The sequence below is a fragment of the Lepisosteus oculatus genome, unplaced genomic scaffold (genome assembly GCF_040954835.1).
Source record: "Lepisosteus oculatus isolate fLepOcu1 unplaced genomic scaffold, fLepOcu1.hap2 HAP2_SCAFFOLD_113, whole genome shotgun sequence".
Taxonomy (NCBI): Eukaryota; Metazoa; Chordata; class Actinopteri; order Semionotiformes; family Lepisosteidae; genus Lepisosteus; species Lepisosteus oculatus.
The window spans coordinates 235,413-256,062 of NW_027167664.1; the positions used below are offsets into that span (position 1 = coordinate 235,413).

The 20,650-nt window shown below is 43.5% G+C and overlaps 6 non-coding genes across 6 annotated transcripts; 3 read left to right on the plus strand and 3 right to left on the minus strand.

The window, feature by feature from the left end:
* Positions 1 to 1,001: 1,001 nt before the first annotated feature.
* On the plus strand, positions 1,002 to 1,073 carry trnar-ucu (transfer RNA arginine (anticodon UCU)). Its single transcript has one exon. It is a non-coding gene; the product is annotated as a tRNA-Arg (tRNA).
* Positions 1,074 to 1,779: 706 nt separating this feature from the next.
* trnas-gcu (transfer RNA serine (anticodon GCU)) lies at positions 1,780 to 1,861 on the minus strand. The gene has a single exon. It is a non-coding gene; the product is annotated as a tRNA-Ser (tRNA).
* A 6,148-nt stretch (positions 1,862 to 8,009) lies between these two features.
* Positions 8,010 to 8,080, minus strand: trnad-guc (transfer RNA aspartic acid (anticodon GUC)). Its single transcript has one exon. It is a non-coding gene; the product is annotated as a tRNA-Asp (tRNA).
* A 1,754-nt stretch (positions 8,081 to 9,834) lies between these two features.
* Positions 9,835 to 9,976, plus strand: LOC138226208 (U4 spliceosomal RNA). The gene has a single exon (XR_011184432.1). It is a non-coding gene; the product is annotated as a U4 spliceosomal RNA (small nuclear RNA).
* Positions 9,977 to 19,164: 9,188 nt separating this feature from the next.
* Positions 19,165 to 19,306, minus strand: LOC138226202 (U4 spliceosomal RNA). Its single transcript, XR_011184426.1, has one exon. It is a non-coding gene; the product is annotated as a U4 spliceosomal RNA (small nuclear RNA).
* Positions 19,307 to 19,951: 645 nt separating this feature from the next.
* Positions 19,952 to 20,027, plus strand: trnag-ucc (transfer RNA glycine (anticodon UCC)). Its single transcript has one exon. It is a non-coding gene; the product is annotated as a tRNA-Gly (tRNA).
* Positions 20,028 to 20,650: the final 623 nt, after the last annotated feature.

Consider the following 20,650-nt stretch of genomic DNA (forward strand, 5'->3'; position numbering starts at 1 on the left):
AATACCGAACAAGAAAAGCATATTAAAGAACTTGAATTGAAAGTGAACGATGTAGATAGATACCGTCGATGATGGAATTTAAAATTATTTGGAGTTAAAGAGGAACGTGATAAGGACCTTGTTTCAACAGTGAAGGGTATCTGTAAAAGGACCCTGCCGGACCAGGAGGACGTAATATCGGCCATTGACTTTGTTCACAGGCTCGGGAGAGCGAACATGTCTGAGCGAACTGAGCAAGTGCGCCCCAGATCGATTATAATACAGTTCACCAAGAGGACGGCGAGGGACATGCTGTGGCGAGCGGCGAGGGGGAATGAGTATTTGAATGGGAACAAACTGAGGTTTGCAGAGGACCTGTCTGCCGCGGACAGGAGCACCAGGAACCAGCTGTGGCCCCAGGTTGAAGCTGCCAGAAGAGAGGGGAGGAGAGCCTACTTTGTGGGAGCGAGGGCCTTTGTGGACGGGAAGGAGATTTGCTCCCAGTGACTGCTCAGTTAATGATTATGTTTGGTTTTATTTGTTATACCAGTATATACTAGTGTTTCTTTAGTGTTAGTTTGGAATGGTGTAGTTAAGTGTTAAGGACTGTTATAGTTCTGGTTCTTTGAAAAACTCAATAGTTTAGACAGTCTTAGAGTTAGTTATTTGCTTTTGTGTATGTCTTTTCATGAATGCCAGAGGTACTCGAAATGTTGTTAAAAGAAAAACGGTGTGCTGAGTTTTATTTTTTACAGGAAACGCATGCATGTTGAAACTAAAGTTTATAAATAATTGAGAAATATTAAAGCAAGGAAAATATGATACGTGTAAAATATACAATTTGATCACATAATTACTTAATTACTTCTGGTAGTTAAATGCTTTTTTCTGCTGCGTTTTTTTTCTCTTGTACATGACTCTGATCCTCTTGTTGTATTTGTATTTGTAAATTCTATATGTTTAATAATTTTTTTTTTTAAAAAGCATTCTCTGGTGGTGTCCTGCAGGCTTCCTGCAGGCGTGCGTTGGTGGTATAGTGGTGAGCATAGCTGCCTTCTAAGCAGTTGACCCAGGTTTGATTCCTGGCCAACGCAGTGGCGAATGTTTTCAAATGCTGTCATGAGCCTTGGATTGTGACTAGCGAAGCCTTTTGAAAGAGCTAAAGCACTGCAAAACGGAATTGAGGGAGAATCTTACAGGGGATTCTGAGCGGTGTCTGCATACACGCAGTCCGATACGGGTGCTGAAAGCTTGAGCTACTCTCAATGTCATGCTGCCTTTCCCCGGAGTAAATCTGTTACACTGAAAGAATGCTTCTCGCAGGTTCAAAAAGGGACCCTTGTTAATTGGAGAAATCAATGATTTGGAATGAATTCTGTATGCGTTAAAAGACAACTATACACAGAAAACATGCAGGACACTGCTCATGATGTTTACCGAGCCGAAACACAGTGCGTTTTTTCAAGCCATTTGACAAAGCCCGCCCACTGAAAACTGCAGCAGATCGTGTAAAGACGTTCAACTTTGTAACTACTGCACGCACAGTAAGCAGAATAAATTCCTCTTTTCAAACTGTCAAAGGTTTGCTTTGCGAACGCCGCAGGACATCGCACAATCTCTTTTGAACAGGGACAAACGATTTCTTATGGGGCGCAGTAAGTACTGTTACTGTCACTGCTCGATACCGACGTTGGCCTACTATACCATGTTCAGCCACCGCTAGAAAATGTATGGCTCTAGCACCGGAGCAAACAACAGGAGGGCCAATGTCAAACAGGCACACGTGTCAGACATGGAGAGCGACGAGAATGGGATTCGAACCCATGACTGCAAAGCACAATGGATTAGCAGTCCATCGCCTTAACCACTCAGCCACCTTGTCGGCAAAACTGGGCTGTCCGGACATGGGTTGGCGCGCTCCAGATGATCTTTTTCTTTTTTTTCCCTCGTACTCGAGGGTCATTTTCCTGTTCCACATGTGATTTCAGCATTTTCCTTGGGAGATGTCAAGCCAGCAAGCCACTGCTGTGGTTCAGTGGCCAGTGTGGAGTTCAGTGGCCCTGTTGTACACAGAAAGCACATTGAGCTCCTTGGACATGAAAAGTTCCAGATAAAAGCCATTTGTCATCCTTTCTCTTGGTGTCGATGTTGCTATTGTATGTAAAGGTGGCAACTTGCTCAGCGAGCAGGCGGAGCACACACCGAATGCAGATGTGTCTGAGTGGTGTGTCCAAGTGGCTGCAAAAGGACAGCACTCCCGGGGCTCTGTGGCTTAGTTGGTTAAAGCGCCTGCCTAGTAAACAGGAAGTCCTGGGTCCGAATCCCAGCGGTGCCTTTTTTGTTCTGTCTTCTCTAACAGAACTGGTCATTATGGACAACCGCCTACGGCTAGACTTAATTAAATGCAAGTATTTATTTCCTGTCTTTAATGCGACTTGTTTTTCTTAAAATGGATGCAACTTGCAAAACATGAAATACAAACCTTGCTAATCAGCGCTAGCGGCAGGCAAAAAAAAAAAGAAGTCAGCAATGTTTTTTTTCTTTAACCTTAACCTTGCTAATGGAGAAGAGTTAAACAACCGAGTCTATGCAGCTTAAACGGTGCGCACGTCGGGATCTTAGCTGAAAGGGTGGTAAATCACGCTCACCCCAGTCCTTAATCTTTTAAAGAGGATACAAAATTGAACCTAGTCGCCACATCACATACATCCTGTTCAATGATAAAAAGGTAACATCTATCCTCGCTCCAGAGTAAATCTCACGTTGAGGGCATCTTTTTTTTCACTTTACCGTGAGTCGGGCTCGGCTGCACAGAGGAGAGAGCAGAGCAATGAGGTCACGGGGACAGGTGAGTCACACGCTGGCGGTTTGAATACGCGGAAGATCACTGAGGGATCCACAGTATGTGGACCCTCCGTTCGCCATCAGTCCACACTCCGGACTCTGAATCCTGCCATCCGAGTTAAGATCTCGGCGGAACCTGAGGCGCAGTTCCTTCTTAAAACGTAATCTGGTGAGCATTTCTAGAATCGCACTTGTATAGATGCAGCCTTTAATGTGTTGCTAGGTTAAAATTGATGACTTCTTGTATTTCAGTAGGCAACTGCCCTCTTGATTTTGGATTTAATTTCTTTATTACAGGGGTGCTTTTATGAAGACAGAGTCATGTTCAGGTACTTTGCTTGATGGAGGAAGCTCATTTCGGACTCTGTGATCTGCTCACCTGGAAAGGTCTGCTGTACTACTACAAGAGAGAAGTAGAGTCTGGAAGAAGGGACAATTTTATGATGCTTTGGAAGATAATGTTTTTTTTTTCTTATACTGAAAATGAAAAGTAGTTGTTTCTATATGGACTCAGTCTTTGGAATTTATATATTTCAGTGAACCCTCAGCCATTCCTTCTGTATTGTAATTCAATTTCTCTTTTAAAATTCCTTCCCCACTTCTAGGACCTGCAGTTGCTGAACTCCACAATGGCTTCTATTGGAAAGTCTGTGACTGAGACCAAGTAAGTGTTCACTTTTTTATGAAACCTGAATACTTTTGATCAGCTTCCTGCTCACTTGAAGAGGGCGTGTATGAAGCACGCCACGGCAGAAGAGATCAGGATGGCCTCTCAACAGGCGAGGGAGGACATGATGAATCACCTGAAGAACGGGGTCATCGTGGATTACCACAGAATAGAGATCAAAGGACACTTTGTGGGCTTGAAATACAAAGAAAATCTTGTTCTATGGTACAAGATAAATACAAAACTTAAGCTTTTATTTTAATTAGATGTATTTATAAAGCATAAGCAATCATTTATTACATTAATATATGTGAAAATAACATTTTAGTATCATACGTTTAGTATATTTAGTCCCTAATGCTGAAAGAAATGATCATAGAACATGACATCTAACCTTACCTGCGGTGTTTTTAATCCCTATTGCTCAATGCACGGTGAAAGCATTGCATACATATGTCTGACAATGAGGAATGGGCCCCTGAGACAGTCATTTGCCTGTTTCACAAATGATCGTATTTTACTAGAGATTCTGTTTGGGATTCAGATGTGCATTCGGACAGCAATCCCTTTCAAGAAATGATACGTTGTGGATGAGGTCAAAGGTGCTGGAACACTGTATTTAGGATGTGTTTGCAGAGACTGTGTGTCTCCTGCTTCAATGCAGTGATAAATAGATGTGCTCCTGTAATTCATTGGTACATGCCCAGGGCAGTAAGCAGTCTGAGGATTTATTTCCAGACGGCATAGAGCAGTGAAGCAGTGAAGTAGTGCAACACACTGGATCATTATATTATTAGAATCTATTCTACTTACATTATTACATTATACACAATTTGAGTTCATTTTAAAAAGTAAAAGGTAATGAAAGGAATGCATTTTCATAAGAAAGATAATACCGATATGCATGTGATATGCATGTGATAATCTTCCTTATATCATGTAGTGCGTCATTTGGACACTTTGTGGGATTGAAATACAAAGAAAATCATGTTCTATGGTACAAGATAAATACAAAACTTAAGCTTTTATTTTAATTAGATTTGTTTATAAAGCATAAGCAATCATTTATTGAATTACTATATGTGAAAATAACATTTTAGCATCATATTATTACATACAGGTCTCTAGCTTCAACACAGTGATATATATATATATGCTCAGTGATTTATTGGTACATGCCCAGGTCAATAATCAGAATGAGGATTTATTTCCAGACGGGCTACAGGTAGTGTTGTGAAATACTTCAACACACTGGATCGCAGATTTAGACCCCCTGCACTCTTACTCCTTAAAAAACAAAGAAATGAAGATATGTAGCAATCACATTGCAACAGGGGTGACAGTGACTTAATGCTTATACTAGTGGACTTCTGGTACCTTTAGGGTACGGTGTTCCCTGAAGGGCTCTCAAACCCCGCATTTCAGATGCCTAGCTGTTTCGCTGATGTGTTGCACCTCAGAATCACTTTTAAACCTTACCTCTGGTATCTTTAATCCCTATTTCTCAACGCATGGTGAAAGTATTGCATAAATGTGTCTGAAAATGAGCAATGGGCACCTGAGAGACTCATTTGCCTGTTTCACAAATGATCATATTTGACTAGAGATTCTGTTTGGGATTCAGTTGTGCATTCTGACAGCAATCCCTTTCAAAAAACGATACATTCTGGATGAGGTCAAAGGTGCAGGAACACTGTATTTAGGATGTGTTTGCACTTATTCTGTGTCTCTAGCTTCAACACAGCGATATATGTATATGCTCACTGATTTTTTGGTACATGCCCAGGGCAATAATCATTATGAGGATTTATTTCCAGATGTGCTAGGGGTAGTGTTGTGAAATACTTCAACACACTGGATCGCAGGTTTAAACCACCTGCACTCTTACTCCTTAAAAACCAACAAATGCAGATATGTAGCAATCATATTGTAGCAGACACTCATTTGCCTGTTTCACAAATGATCATATTTTACTAGAGATTCTGTTTGGGATCCGGATGTGCATTCTGACAGCAATCTCCTTATCGCGGCTTTGCCCTTCTTGCCTCTTTGGACAATATCTCCATCTTGTGGTCGTTGTTGGTAATGTCTAGACAACATCTCCATCTTGTGGTCGTTGTTGGTAATGTCTTCTTATGCCCTTTTTTATTTTAATTCTCTATTAGTTGATTCTAGAATCTCTACAATGGAGTTGAAAACAGTTTTATAGCAGACAATATGACATTATTTATAGTCCAATTAGAAACTTATTACCCTGTTTTTAACATAATAACAAATTAAAATTGATTAAAACTAAGTTTGGAACACCAGGGAACATAACAAATGATTTTTAGGAAAACCATGAGGTTCTCTGTGTCCGATGCCTGAAGGGGAGAAAGCTAGAATCCTTTGATTTTTTCAAAATTTGAAAATAAACATCATATAACAACAGCTTTCATTCCTAGGAGTGAAAAATAACCATTTTTGAAGACATAGTAGTTTCTAAAACACTACAATAAAGTTAAACACATCAGTTTTATGTTACATTATTTTTAGTGAAATTAGTCATTTTTTGCACTATTTTTAATAAAATATCTAATTAAAAGTGATTAAAATTAAGTTTGGAACAACAAGGAACACAAAAAAAGATTTTTAGGAAAACCATGAGGTCCTCTGTGCCCGATGCCTGCAAGGGGAGAAAGCTAGAATCCTAAAAAAAAGTTATCAATTCTAAAGCCTAAGAGGAAAACAAGACAAATGTATATCTCCAAATAATTTTATGTGCTTCAGAAGAGCCCAGGAAAGTTTTTTGCATACATGAAACCACGCCCGTTTGCACGTAAGCAGACATGGTTGCACACACGACTGCATGAAAGCACACATGCATGCGAAGTCATCCTGTTGAGCATTTGAAAAGCCGCACCACGCCGCACTTGAAATACCTCTTACATTAGTGGTAGACGCAGGAATCGCCTTTTTATTTACGCTCTTACCAACGTGATGGAAAGCAAAACAAAGCAAAGCAGAGCAAAACAAAACGAACAAACGAAAACCCTCACGTCCCGCACTTGCATATAACGCCGTTACGTGCCAAAGCGGTATTGTACGTCATCCTAGCACTGCACCCCGGGGCGTAAGGTATATGGGAACGAGCACACGCCACGAATCGTCTCGAATCGCTCCCTACAGCTGTAAGGCGCCTTGAAGCGTGCACCCCCAACATTCTTCTTTGCGCATCTGTGAAAGGTAAACTCTTGAGCAAACTCTGAAACAGCTCTAAGGTAACTAATCTGATTAGATATTACTTTGACTCATCTTTTTACTCTCAGTGCTGGATTGCTCAAACTCCAGCTAGGGTTAGGTTTAGCATTCCCACACTACTTAGACACTTTGTTTACGTTCAGTGCTGGATTTTGGGAACTTCAGGACAAGTGGGAATTTTCTCCTATCTGTCCATTCTGTTTTGTTTTGGAGACTCTTGGATGCCTATGTTGTACAGTGCAGCATGAAGGAAACATTTTCCAAAACTGTGTCAGCTCAAAAGTTGTAAGAAAAACTCTCCAGCTGCTTTAACTCTCTTCATTTGTGTCATTTAATGTGACACTCGATGTATAACTGGAGCCTCACATATGCAAATGGTGAGGCTCCAGTTCGACACCACTTTACAGTAAATGACAAAAGCATGGCAGACTGTGCCGGACCGGCAGATAACTTCCGCTTATTTTTACCATATTAAACATTGGAAATCCAACCACTTCCATTTGTGACACTTGATTTTGGCTCCACCTAAGACACTCTTAAATCTTCAAACACTTTTCTCTTCTCCCGCAACACTCTTGTCTGTCGGCACTATGTGGCAGCGTTGCATGACAACCCATCTCACCACGGAAAGGAACCTAACAGCTTTGGTAAGAGAGGAGAAAAGGACCTGGCCTGTACGAGGCTCAAACCCGCAACCTGGGCGTTATTAGCACCATGATCTAACCAACTGAGCTAACCTGCCTCACAAAGTTGGGCCTCTCTGTGCTGCAAGAAATCGAACTCAGGGAATTTATTTTGTCCTCCTTTGAATAAGAGTGTATAGGCTTTCTCGTGCAGTTTCATGGTTCTTGTAACCCAAATCCTACACTGGCCTGAAGTGCCCCCCCATTTCACAGCATTTTTCAGCTGATTTAAAATGTACCTAAAGGAGAAGCATTATCGAAGACCATCAATTACCAAGAGCTTTTGTCAAAGGTTTTGGTGGTCATTTTTAATGACCACAGAGCGCTGTGACCTCGGTTTTACATCTCATCCAAAAGACAGCGCCCTTTTACAACACAGCGTCTCCGTCACTATACTGGGGCATTGGGAACCGCACAGACCTCAGCGCCCCCCCGCCGGCACCATTAACACCGCTTCCAGCTGGAAGCTTTGTTTTTCCCTGTAGCTCACCCTCATCCGGGTACTGACCTGGCTCACACCTGCTTAGCTTCAGTGGGTTTTCAGTTGCGAGTTGCAAGAGGATGCAAGTGATGGAGCCGCTCGCTGCAAAAGCCACTGCATTGGCCGGGAATCGAACCCGAGCCTCCCGCGTGACAGGCGAAAATTCTACCACTGAACCACCAATGCTCAGTGCCTGGGCCTTCAAAAAAGATGCTTTTTTGGTGCTCTGTGCAAAAAGGGTCAACATCTGCTTCCAGCTGCAAAATGCCATTCCCAGACGATGAAGAACTTATTTCCAAGGGAGCGGGTACAAGCGATTTGGCGTTTTAAAACCACCAGGAATAGGAAAGAGGCACGCTTCTTTGCTTGCAACGGAACACAACGACAGGAGGTGGACAACGTAGCCGGCAGAATTCAAACCTGCGCGGGGAAACCCCAATGGATTTCTAGTCCATCGCCTTAACCACTCGACCACGACTACAGCAAGCCCCGCCACCGCTGCGTTCTTGCTACAATCTTACCTGGATCGCGAGGCGCCGGCGGAAGCCTATTTCAAAGTCGTTCTCCGTTTCAAAAAAACATTTCCAAAATACAAGCCTCGCAGACAGACACGCCTCAGAGGACTTAAGGGTGGCTTCATGTCGGAATGATAAAGTCTCCCCGTCCGGACATGAAAATGCCACTTTGTTACACACAAAAAAAGAATCAACAACAGAGAAATGCCCACAAGCATTTCAAAAGCCGCACTTGAAATAGCTCTTACAATAGAGGTGGACGCAGGAATCGCCTTTTTATTTACGCTCTTACCAACGCGATGGAAAGCAAAACAAGGCAAAGCAGAGCAAAACAAAACGAACAAACGAAAACCCTCACGTCCCGCACTTGCATATAACACCGTTACGTGCCCAAGCAGTAGTGTATGTCGCATACAGAATTCATTCGAAATCATTGATTTCTCCAATTAACAAGGGTCCCTTTTTGAACCTGCGAGAAGCATTCTTTCAATGTAACAGATTTACTCCGGGGAAAGGCAGCATGACATTGAGAGTAGCTCAAGCTTTCAGCACCCGTATCGAACTGCGTGTATGCAGACACCGCTCAGAATCCCCTGTAAGATTCTCCTTCAATTCCGTTTTGCAGTGCTTTAGCTCTTTCAAAAGGCTTTGCTTTGCTAGTCATAATCCAAGGCTCATGACAGTATTTGAAACCAATCGCCACTGCGTTGGCTGGGAATCGAACGCGGGTCCACTGCTTGGAAGGCAGCTATGCTCACCACTATACCACCAACGCACGCTCACAGGCGCCCTGCAGGACACCACCAGAGAATGCTTACGATTTCGGAAGCTGTCTCTGGGACGTGCTGATTCCACACATCCTGAATAAATCATGATATTGTTAGTTGCTGTAGCTAGACGTTCAAATGAGTTTCATGGCCAGATGGACTGTTTCCTCCAGCGGTATAGTATTGCAGTGAGACAGCACGATGCCTGCAAGACTATGTCACGCTAAACGCCACAGATTGTGTTTGCCCGTTCGTGTCAGTCGTCCTGCAGCCACGGGAAGTGGGACACAAACATGCTGCAATGCTTTCAGGACGTTAGGATTTGTTTGTGCAACATCCGAGAAGAGTACTTGTGGCTTGAATGTGAACTGTACGTGCCCGCCCCCTTTCCTCTGTAGTGCATGAGTTCCTCCCGGCACGCCTTTCGTCATTGTTCTGTCATCTTGTATTTAAAGGGTTGTATTTCTGCTGCTGAAAATAAGCAACGGTTTTCTCACAACGCCCTTTGTTCCCGATGGAGCCCTTGTCTGTCATGAAATTCTTCAAAACCTCAAGCTAGAAGAAGAAGACGACAAATATGAAGCGTTACAACAACGACATGCCATGAGACGATTGATAATGATTTCCATAGGATCCCCATGGTTGCCTGGCCACCGTCAGCTTTGCGCAGGAGCAGTATCGTAGCCTGTGAGGTTTAGCCGAGGCGTGATTATTGTTAGTTGAAAACTTTTCCCAATACCCCGCTTCCATCGGTTTGCAATACAATCGGCGAAAGCAATTTTTGACAGTCTCGTCAGAGACTGAGCAAGGTGTTTAAAGACAGATTTTATCATGGTGACATCATGGTAGAAAGAAACGAGCTTGTTACATCTCAACAGAAACTCTTTCAGCGTTATGCAGAGAACTATGGAAGCCCGTTTCCGCCAGGGAGTATCTCAGATTTCCGACCTAGTATCTCAGAATTGCGACTTAGTAACTCAGAATTGCGACTTAAAATCATTCATAAATCGTACAAGATCTAAAGGCATGGGGAGTTGTATTGTCAAGTGCCCTGATAAAAATCAAATTAATGCAGGTCTACAATAGTTTTGCTCGTTTAATCCCTACACGGTTTGCAAGATGGACACCGTTATAGAGGACTTATTTTGTCGTGGTTACACAAACCATGAAATTTTGGTGTTATTGGAGGAATCACACAATGTAAAACTGAGTCTTCGGACCTTGGAAAGAATGCTGTGTAAGAATCAGCTCTGGCGAAGGCGAAACAAGACAGATGAAGCGGAGGTCGCCTCATTCATACACCAACAGCTACAGACTTCTGGCAGACATCATGGCTATCGGTGGATGCACCAGAAATGCTGGATGACAGGGATAATAATGGATAGAGAGACTGTCCGTCAGTTACTGCACCTTATGGACTGGCGAGGAGTAGATCTGCGTGCGCAAAATCGCCTGAGACGCCGGCAGTATTACAGCCGCGGACCAAACTATGTGTGGCATATTGATGGGTATGACAAATTAAAACCTTACGGGATATGCATCAACGGGTGCATTGATGGCTTCTCGAGAAAAATGATCTGGTTAGAAGCATACAAAACCAATAATGACCCATGAATTATTGCGGATTATTTTATAGACGCTGTCTATAAAAACAATGGTCTTCCACAAAGAGTACGACTTGATCATGGAACCGAAAACACCCACATTGCTGTAATGCAAAAGTTTCTGGGCGAAATGAATGAGGATAGCACAGAATGTGTCACTCTTTGCCCAAGCACTGGGAATCAGAGAATTGAACGCTGGTGGGCTACACTAAGAGCACAGTGCAGTCAGTTTTGGATGGACCATTTTGACCAGCTGAGAGAAGATGGCATTTTGTTGACACCTTCATCGACAAATCACTCATTCAGTTTTGCTTCCAAAACACCATACAGGTAAATGTAACATACCTGTCATTACAGATTTTGATATGAATAGTAAAACATAAAATTATACTATGTTTTATACTATTATACTTATTAAAGATCTCTTCTTTGAGTTCCATAAAGTGATTTAACAAACCTTATTTCAAAACAATTGATTTCTATTGATTTCTATAGGAGGAGCTCAATGAAGTGCTGACTGCCTGGAATAATCACAGAATAAGGCCAACCCACAACCCTCGCGCTCCCAGTGGACGACCTTCAGCGATGTATGCTGCCCCTAGTTTATATGGCGCACAGAACTATTTGCAGGCAGTTGACCAAATCAAAGTCGATATCTGTCGAGAAGACTGTTGTGTAAAGGACTACCCCTGTGATGAGGATGTCTTCCATCTTTGTGTTGAACTGATGGCTGAACAGAACTTTGCAATGCCAGATGATGTGTTTGAAATCACTGACCTTTACTTAAGACTACATGAAATGGTCCTCAATGGGCTGGACCTTCAGTAGGAATAGGAGAATAGGGGACTTTGCACTCTCTGGATAAGATAAACTGCTTACAAATGTGGGATCTAGGTATAAGGGTGTTTTGTTTTTCTCAAATGCCACAGCATTTGATGTTACACATTACAAGTGGTAAAGATGTTACCACTTTTAATGTGTTGTCTTTAGATCTGATTTAACATTGAGTGTGAAATAGGATGAAACAAGGAACAAATGAAAGTAAATGTGCCAAAAGATGCAAACAGTGTAAACAATCTTTAATGGACTATAGATAATGTTCACACATAAAAGCAACCCAACTTTGATTTGACAATAACATTATCTAACATTATATGAAATGTTTGACAATAACATTACCTCACCTCTCTCATTTCCTTTCACCAAATGCAATGTAAATATAGTACAAATAATATTCACTAAACGCAAGGCATTTGAACTCATCTGCAATCTTGACGTTTCATAAAAATGTCAGACAAAATCCACAAATAGCCAAACTAGTCAAACACAAATAAAAAAATTCAGATTCTGCAAAGTTACCGCTACCCCAAGAAACATCTAACTGAAGAGTTAATGACAAAGATTCATTCTAAATCAAGTGCTGACCAAAGTGAGCACTTAGAATTCATCTTTGCCATGAACTGTCCAGTTATTGTGCAAATAAACTCTGCTGCCATATTGTGACTAAATTACATACAACGCAAAAGTTGTAACATTACTAGACACTACATGGCACCAGAATTCATTGGCACAAAAGTGCTTGGTAGCTTAGAGAATGCACATCGCTCAAAAAAGAACTTTTATTAAACTGCATCACCATATTTTTTTTAAGGTGAAAAAACATCCATTAGTTTCTCACTCAATATACTAAATGAACAATCAGTCTAAAAGAAATTCTTGTACCAAAATGACAAAAATAAAAGTGCAATTTAACCTGAGACTTTTTAATTTCTTCAGTGAAATTACAGTGCCTTGCGAAAGTATTCGGCCCCCTTGAACTTTTCAACCTTTTGCCACATTTCAGGCTTCAAACATAAAGATATAAATTTTTTATTTTATGTGAAGAATCACCAACAAGTGGGACACAATTGTGAAGTGGAACGAAATCTATTGGATTTTTGAAACTTTTTTAACTAATAAAAAAATGAAAAGTGGGGCGTGCAAAATTATTCGGCCCCTTTACTTTCAGTGCAGCAAACTCACTCCAGAAGTTCAGCGAGGATCTCTGAATGATCCAATGTTGTCCTAAATGACTGATGGTGATAAATAGAATCCACCTGTGTGTAATCAAGTCTCTGTATAAATGCACCTGCTCTGTGATAGTCTCAAGGTTCTGTTGAAAGCGCAGAGAGCATCATGAAGACCAAGGAACACACCAGGCAGGTCCGTAATACTGTTGTGGAGAAGTTTAAAGCCGGATTTGGATACAAAAAGATTTCCCAAGCTTCAAACATCCCAAGGAGCACTGTACAAGCGATCATCTTGAAATGGAAGGAGTATCAGACCACTGCAAATCTACCAAGACCTGGCCGTCCCTCTAAACTTTCAGCTCAGACAAGGAGAAGACTGATCAGAGATGCAGCCAAGAGGCCCATGATCACTCTGGATGAACTGCAGAGAACTACAGCTGAGGTGGGAGAGTCTGTCCATAGGACAACAATCAGTCTTACACTGCACAAATCTGGCCTTTATGGAAGAGTGGCAAGAAGAAAGCCATTTCTCAAAGATATCCATAAAAAGTCTCGTCTAAAGTTTGCCACAAGCCACCTGGGAGACACCCCAAACATGTGGAAGAAGGTGCTCTGGTCAGATGAAACCAAAATCGAACTTTTTGGCCACAATGCAAAACGATATGTTTGGCGTAAAAGCAACACAGCTCATCACCCTCAACACACCATCCCCACTGTCAAACATGGTGGTGGCAGCATCATGGTTTGGGCCTGCTTTTCTTCAGCAGGGACAGGGAAGATGGTTAAAATTGAGGGGAAGATGGATGCAGCCAAATACAGGACCATTCTGGATGAAAACCTGTTGGAGTCTGCAAAAGACCTGAAACTGGGACGGAGATTTATCTTCCAACAAGACAATGATCCCAAACATACAGCAAAATCTACAAAGGAATGGTTCACAAATAAACGTATCCAGGTGTTTGAATGGCCAAGTCAAAGTCCAGACCTGAATCCAATCGAGAATCTGTGGAAAGAGCTGAAAACTGCTGTTCACAAACGCTCTCCATCCAACCTCACTGAGCTCGAGCTGTTTTGCAAGGAAGAATGGGCAAGAATTTCAGTCTCTCGATGTGCAAAACTGATAGAGACATACCCCAAGCGACTTGCAACTGTAATCGCAGCAAAAGGTGGCTCTACAAAGTATTAACGCAAGGGGGCCGAATAATTTTGCACGCCCCACTTTTCATTTTTTTATTAGTTAAAAAAGTTTCAAAAATCCAATAGATTTCGTTCCACTTCACAATTGTGTCCCCACTTGTTGGTGATTCTTCACATAAAATAAAAAATTTATATCTTTATGTTTGAAGCCTGAAATGTGGCAAAAGGTTGAAAAGTTCAAGGGGGCCGAATACTTTCGCAAGGCACTGTAGCTCCCACCCTGGTGCACGGCCAGCACCAGTGGTGGCAGATACATGAGAAAAAAAAGAAATTGGGATGTGACTTCTTAAAAGTGTGTTTACGGGGAAAACAAAAACCTGGAAGAAAAGATACTTTACTCACTATGAAAGAGTATAAACAAAAGCGAAAAGAGGCAGTGCAGGAGAATCAGAAACTAAAAGAAGAATTAGTTCCTGGTCGCACTGCACTAGTTAATGTGTTATATCCTGCTCTCCCATAGGGGAACAGACAGGCAGGAAATGAAAATAATTGGGATCAATTCCCACAGTGACCATATGGAGACGGAGGGTCTGGGTGGGATGACACCTGGTACGAGTGTGATAGAGACGGAACAGGGACTCCCTTCTTAAACAAAGGGCGCCCGCAGACCTGTACTCTCACCCTAAGTGGGAGAGAGCCTGATGTAGCGGGGGCTGGCGCTGTTGATGACAGCGTCACTCTAAGTGTCTCGCACCCCGTCGAGGGGGTCCGCACTCGCACCTACCTTCCCTGATTCCCCCATACGATCAAATCCAAAACCGGAAGATATTGACCGGTGGGCTAAAGTACCGCACCCGAAATTAGGAATGCAGCGAACCTGGAGTGCGCTTCAGGAATTAAAAGGATTCATGTAGAAGTAAAACAAGAAAACAGCACATTGTAGTACGAAGAGAAAAATATATTCTCGAAGTGTATGTGTGTTTTATGAATTTGTGTGCCGGCATGTATGTGTGTAGCTGTGAGTTTTGGTATACTAAATGACGGTGTGAGTGTGTTTAGCCAGCGGGACTGGCTAGAGACATAACTAAAGAGACTTGACGAAAATCAACTTAAGGAAATTGGAAAATATAAGAGCGTCTGAAACATATAAGTACAGTACAGGTGGACGTAAAAGTAGTTAGATAAACAGTTTTTGTATTTTTATACAATTAGTTGCAATAATGGAAACAATTTGGATTTATTCGAATGTCTCGAAACCAGACATGCTGAAACGCTGTAGGTTTAGAATCGAGACTGGGGAGAATAACGTCTTGTGAGAAGATCTGTTTACCTAACGATTAGATCCTGTAAATCCCTTGTATATGGGAAGACGGCAGGAGGCCACAGGAGTATTGGGGCAGCAAGTTTTACTTGCCGAGTACCAGATTTTAATGGGTGGTTTTATTCCAGATCTATTGGGTTGGAATACTATGCATTACAAAGAATGACTATCCAGAACAGGGTATCACGTGGCTCCAACTGACTGTGATCACTCAGTATGTTGATGGTATTCTGAGTGCTTCCCCTGACGAGGAAACCCACAAGTCTGAGTTGCTTCAGCTTTAGAGTGTCTAATAGAAGCAGTTATGATAAGGCCCTTTTGTGTCTAGCATTGTGAAATTTTAACAGGGCCTGGGTGCAATGTTTTTACGGGGTGAGCACAACTCTTAACAGATCTGCTTAAGGGGGGAGTGCAGTACAAGGACAAGATTGCCTTGGTTCCCGCAGCAAAAGCCGCCTGTAATAATTTGAAACAAGCTCTCTTACAGGTGCTGAGACTGGGGTTTCCTCAGATGGATCAACCATTCCTTTGTATGTAAGTGTGGACAAAGGGTTACTGTATATGTATATAATGTATGTATTTGTTGCATGTAGGCCACAATTCTGGATGGCTATGGAGAAATAGGATTCTCTCACAACGGCAGGGACTCCAGTTAAGAATACTGGGCTTGTCTCTGAACTGATTTGTAGTTTTACAGCTGCCGACAGAAGCAGCTTGAGTAAGGTGTCAATAACACAATAAATAAAGAATTCCAGTAACTCAAGGTAACAACCATGCAGATGCAGATGCCAGACGAGCGGCACTGGGAGAGCGGGAGTCTGAGACCCCTGTGAAACCTCTATTGGGGAAAGGGGAGAATTCAGGTTGAGGCCTTTAATAGATGTTTAATAGTGGTTAGAACAAATGTGTAAAGAATGTGGGGTTGTATGATGATGTGATGTGGGCTGGCACATACCCAAGTGTATGACAAAGATGATCCCATGGTACGGACTGCCCTGCCCCTTGGATACTGATCTAGGGGCAGACTACACTGGGAAGGTGTGCCAGGCTGTAATTGCCTCACTAGGGGTAAGTTGGAAGTCACATTGCCCCCATCACCCACAGTCTGAAAGACCAACTAAGGAAATATCGACTGAAGGGACACCATGGGTAGATGCTCTACCTGCAGTCCTGTGCGGTTTGCGGGCTGGAGCAAACGGAACTTTGAGACTGAGCCCATTTGAGATCATCACGGGCAGCCAAAGAAACTCCCTGGAGGCCAAGTTTGGCTAACGCAATGATGAATTTACTAACTCTCTACTAAAGTGTTGTAGGTTTGTTAACTGAAGCGGTGCACAGGGCTCGTGAACAGGTGCCGGACCCTTGGGGACCTCCAGCAGAGGGGAGACACGACCGGATACCTGGCGAGTGGGTGTAGGTGAAGAAGAGATACCCTGCCAGACGTTGCAATCCTGCTGGGAGGGACCATATCAAGTGCCACCAACTACTGATTGTGCCATCTGAGTGACAGGATGAGATCGCTGGATCCGCGCATCGCACTTTCACCGACCCACGGCACCAGAGACTGAGTGAAGAGAAAGAAGGATGTTGTTACCTTTTCTGTATCTGATGCTTCCTAAGACCAACAGTGTGCTTGTTAGGCCTGAGGAGCATTACTGGGAATATGGTATCAATACATTCCGGGTGTTGGCATATCTATTCAGCCAAAAAAATTATAATCGGAGTTGGGTCAATATTGCTGTTCCAAGATCCTGACGATAGATCTCCACATGGCTGAGGTCTGCATTTGGGTCCTGTGGGGTAGGACTTTATGTATTTGTAGGATTAGGATTGTTTTATGTGTATAATTGTAACTATCACTTGTACAAAAACATCAATAACATCTTGTTGTAACCGTGGAATGCACAATGTCATGGTAATGCATGCCTGTACATCTAAAAAGGAAAGATCTGCCCTGACATTGTATGTGTAAAAATAGGCAATCCTGACGTATGCCATATTTTATAAAGGGGGAATGGGGGAATGAAGTAAGAGACAAGATGTTAAAAGAGTTAATAACTTAAGTCAGTTCTGCCTGAAAATTAGACTTCTAAGCAACAGGGGTTTATGGCAGGAAAGGGGGTTAACTGATAAGGATTCCAGATGCGAGCAAGGAACCCCCTGGGGGCATAATCTTAAACTGACCATTTAGCAAGGGCCTCTTAACTGGCCAAATACCATGACCCCCCCCCCTTACCATAACATCGAATGACGTCTGAAGCAGCAAGCAAGGACTATATAACCTAAAAGTTTGTACCGGCACATCGAACAAAACTTCAGTTTTGTTGTTTCTTGCTGGAAACAAGACTTCGGCTTTATTGTTCCTTGCATGCAATAAACTCATCTGTTTTACTTCATCTCGGGATCAAGAACCTTATTCCTTCTGTTACAACAGGGCTTTCTCGCGCAGTTTCATGGTTCTTGTAACCCAAATCCTACACTGGCCGAAGTGCCCCCCCATTTCACAGAATTTGTCAGCTGATTTAAAATGTACCTAAAGGAGAAGCATTATTGAAGACCATCAATTACCAAGAGCTTTTGTCAAAGGTTTTGGTGGTCATTTTTAATGACCACAGAGCGCTGTGACCTCGGTTTTACATCTCATCCAAACGACAGCGCCCTTTTACAACACAGCATCTCTGTCACTATACTGGGGCATTGGGACCCGCACAGACCTCAGGGTGAGCGCCCCCCCGCCGGCACCATTAACACCGCTTCCAGCTGGAAGCTTTGTTTTTCCCTGTAGCTCACCCTCATCCGAGTACTGACCTGGCTCACACCTGCTTAGCTTCAGTGGGTTTTCAGTTACGAGTTGCAAGGGGATGCAAGTGATGGAGCCGCTCGCTGCAAAAGCCACTGCATTGGCCGGGAATCAAACCCGAGCCTCCAGCGTGGCAGGCGAGAATTCTACCACTGAACCACCAATGCTCAGTGCCTGGGCCTTCAAAAAAGACGCTTTTTTGGTGCTCTGTGCAAAAAGCGTCGACATCTGCTTCCAGCTGCAAAATGCCATTCGTGGACGCTGAAGAATTTATTTCCAAGGGAGCGGGTACAAGCAATTTGGCGTTTTAAAACCACCAGGAACAGCAAAGAGGCGCGCTTCTTTGCTTGCGCCGGAACACAACGACAGGAGGTGGACAACGTAGTCGGCAGGATTCAAACCTGCGCGGGGAGACCCCAATAGATTTCTAGCTCATCGCCTCAACCACGCGGCCACGACTACAGCAAGCCCTGCTGCCGCTGCGTTCTTGCTACAATCTTACCTGGATCGCGAGGCGCGGGCGGAAGCCTGTTTCAAAGTCGTTCTCCGTTTCAAAAAAACATTTCCAAAATACAAGCCTTGCAGACAGACACGCCTCAGAGGACTTAAGGGTGGCTTCATGTCGGAATGATAAAGTCTCCCCGTCCGGACATGAAAATGCCACTTTGTTACACAAAAAAAGAATCATCAACAGAGAAATGCCCACAAGCATTTGAAAAGCCGCACCACGCCGCACTTGAAATAGCTCTTACATTAGTGGTAGACGCAGGAATCGCCTTTTTATTTACGCTCTTATCAAACTGTCAAAGGACATCGCACAATCTCTTTTGAACGAGGACAAACAATTTCTTATGGGGCGCAGTAAGTACAGACGTTTAAACAGCTCCACTCATGCCAACGATGCAGCATGAAGAAGCGCAACCTAACGTTTGACAGACAAAAGCCGGGCGCCGCTACGAGCAATATGAAATCAAACTGACAGCACACGGCGTTTCGCGCTGACTCAAAAGTGATCTCGACAGACGCTGTTCTCTGCATAACGCTGAAAGAGCTAAAGAGCGTTTCTTTCTACCATGATGTCACCATGACCAAATCTGTCTTTAAACACCTTGCTCAGTCTCTGACGAGACTGTCAAAAATTGCTTTCGCCGATTGTATTGCAAACCGGCGGAAGCGGGGTATTGGGAAAAGTTTTCAACTAGCAATAATCGCGCCTCGGCTAAACCTCACAGGCTACGGTACTGCCACTGCGCAAAGCTGACGGGTTGCCAGGCAACTGCGGGGATCCTATGGAAATCGTTATCAATCGTCTCATGGCATGTCATTGCTGTAACGCTTCATATTTGCCGTCTTCTTCTTCTAACTTGAGGTTTTGATGAATTTCATGACAGACAAGGGCTCCGTCGGGAACAAAGGGTGTTGTGAGAAAACCGTTGCTTATTTTCAGCAGCAGAAATACAACCCTTTAAATACAAGATGACAGAACAATGACGAAGGGCATGCCGGGAGGAACTCATGCATTACAGAGGAAAGGGGGCGGGCACGTACAGTTCACATTCAAGCCACAAGTACTCTTCTCGGATGTTGCACAAACAAATCCTAACGTCTTGAAAGCATTGCAGCATGTTTGTGTCCCACTTCCCGTGGCTGCAGGACGACTGACACGAACGGACAAACACAATCTGTGGCGTTTAGCGTGACATAGTCTTGCAGGCATCGTGCTGTCTCACTGCAATACTATACCGCTGGAGGAAACAGTCCATCTGGCCATGAAACTCATTTGAATGTCTAGCTACAGCAACTAACAATATCATGATTTATTCAGGATGTGTGGAATCAGCACGTCAGCTTCAGCTTCCGAAATCGTGACCATTCTCTGGTGGTGTCCTGCAGGGCTCCCGTGGGCGTTTGTTGGTGGTATAGTGGTGAGCATAGCTGCCTTCCAAGCAGTTGACCTGGGTTCGATTCCCGGCCAACGCAGTGGTGAGTGTTTTCAAATGCTGTCACGAGCCTTGGATTGTGACTAGCAAAGCGAAGCCTTTTGAAAGAGCTAAAGCACTGCAAAACGGAATTGAAGGAGAATCGTACAGGGGATTCTGAGCGGTGTCTGCATACACGCAGTCCGATACGGGTGCTGAAAGCTTGAGCTACTCTCAATGTCATGCTGCCTTTCCCTGGAGTAAATCTGTTACATTGAAACAGCCCCGGGAGTGCTGTCCTTTTGCAGCCACTTGGACACACCACTCAGACACATCTGCATTTGGTGTGCGCTCCGCCTGCTCGCTGAGCAAGTTGCCACCTTTACATACAATAGCAACATCGACACCAAGAGAAAGGATGACAAATGGCTTTTATCTGGAACTTTTCATGTCCAAGGAGCTCAATGTGCTTTCTGTGTACAACAGGGCCACTGAACTCCACACTGGCCACTGAACCACAGCAGTGGCTTGCTGGCTTGACATCTCCCAAGGAAAATGTTGAAATCGCATGTGGAACAGGAAAATGACCCTCGAGTACGAGGGAAAAAAAAGAAAAAGATCATCTGGAGCGCGCCAACCCATGTCCGGACAGCCCACTTTCGTTGACGAGGTGGCAGAGTGGTT